Source organism: Arachis ipaensis, chromosome B8 (assembly GCF_059453495.1).
Source record: "Arachis ipaensis isolate K30076 ecotype BB chromosome B8, ASM5945349v1, whole genome shotgun sequence".
NCBI lineage: Eukaryota > Viridiplantae > Streptophyta > Magnoliopsida > Fabales > Fabaceae > Arachis > Arachis ipaensis.
This window is the reverse complement of record NC_142443.1, coordinates 4,985,868-4,987,884: the sequence shown is the minus strand read 5'-3', so window position 1 is coordinate 4,987,884 and position 2,017 is coordinate 4,985,868.

Below are 2,017 nucleotides of genomic sequence, written 5' to 3'. Positions count from 1 at the left end.
GGTAGTTCAGTGAGCAATTGAGTAAATTTGAAATTAAATGAGGTATCTCCTTAAATAATTTTATATATAAGGAATATTTATAGGTAGATGGGAAGAATTAGTCTGCTCAAAGATGAAATTATATATAGTTCCGCCATGAGAAACTTATTTAGAAATGATAAGCAGTTATCAGCTTGAGAATTAAGTCATTATTGTACCATCATTAGTCCAAATTTCTAATTGGGACCTTTAATTTAAGGAATTTAGACCTCTATTATTGGACTTAGATGGTGGATTTCTCTCTTTTGAACTACATACGAGTTTCAATGGTTTGGACAATAATAATAATAAATAATATATTATATACTTTTCAAACCAAAATTGCTTTTTAAGTTATCTACGTTAATTAGGGTGTGTTTGGCAAATATATTGGAAGTACAAAAAGCACATTTAATCTTTTTGAACGCTATAACTATTTTTTGTTGAGAAAAACTCAAATCAGTCCTTAACAATTACTTCGAAAGACAACGAGATCCTTGAAAAAAAACTCAACTCGATCTCTGATAATTATTTCGAAAAGACAACGAGGCATCTGTACAAAAAAAAATTAATGTTATTTTTTTTGACACAGGGACTAATCAGTCAAAAAAAAAGATCAGGGACCAGATTGGATTTTTTTTTTTCTTGAGGGTCATGTTGTCCTTTCGAGATAATTGTTAGGGATCAGATAGGGTATTCATTCTTTGTTATTTGGCTAACTTATTTTCTTTAAACGCAAACATAATTCTAAGTTTAAGCTTCCATTTACCATAAACAACAAATTATAGCTTTTATGATCAATTGATAGATTGAAAAATTAATTGAATATCAACGTGCGTTTTAAAAGTTAAGAAATAAAATAGGATTCCGGTAAAGTTTTCTCATTGGCATGTGGTTGGAATTAAAGACATTACAATGAAAGCAACAAATAATGCCGAAACAACTTACAGCCTGTTTGATAATTTTCTATTGTGCCACTAATATCAACATTGTCCCAATTGTTGTTACATTGTTTGGCCATAGATAGTTGGTACTTGTTAAGTTACACAACAAGAAATTTTCGTACATACATCGAACAAGGGCCAAGAAGTTCACCTCAGACCGAATAATACCATTTTGTTATTCATATCTCAGTGTGGGCCAAACCCTAATGTGATGATCCCTTTCAACTTGTGAAAATCCAAGTGCCAATTCAGTTGCCACCAGCTCATTTCTCGTACTATTATTTCTTTATTTTTACAACCAAAAACAAAAAGCATGCATTGTGGTGCCCTTTCTTAAACTGGAATTATATGTCAATATGTTTTTAGTGAAAAGAAAAATAGTTAGTATTGATTTAAATTAAAAGTTTTTAAATAGTCACAAACAAAAATTAAAAGTTTTTAAATTCAAATCGATTCGGATAAAGATGTACATTCAATTCAATTTAAATAAAAATTTTATCAAAATCGCATTAATTGAAATTTGATTAGATTTCATTTTTTGATGAATTAAATTTTAAATCTACTTCAAAAAATTTATCTTTCAATCCAATTCTTGTAAAATTTTATATAATATTATTATTTTTATTATCATATTTAAGATTTTATTTATAATATACTTAATTTATTACACATTTTTATCTTATTTATTTATGTATTATTAATACTAATTGTTATTGTTATTTAATAGCATTTTGTGAACCGAATCAAATAAAATTTATTTATTTATAAACTTTAACTTATTTCTATTTTTTTAATGATAAAATCTCAAAATTACAATTTTTTAAAAATATAAATAAATCAATTTAAATATCAAATTCAAACTTGAATAGTCTAGATAAAATAAAATCAAATTGATGTAATTCAAATCACAATAATAAATTATATACTTTGCAAATATTTCTAGCTCAAATATAAATTGATTTTGTGCAAGTAGACTGCACAAAATATATGCCAAAAGAGAAGGCTTGTAATTATGTGGAAGTTACAAATTGGAACTTAGAGAGGATTGAAGCATT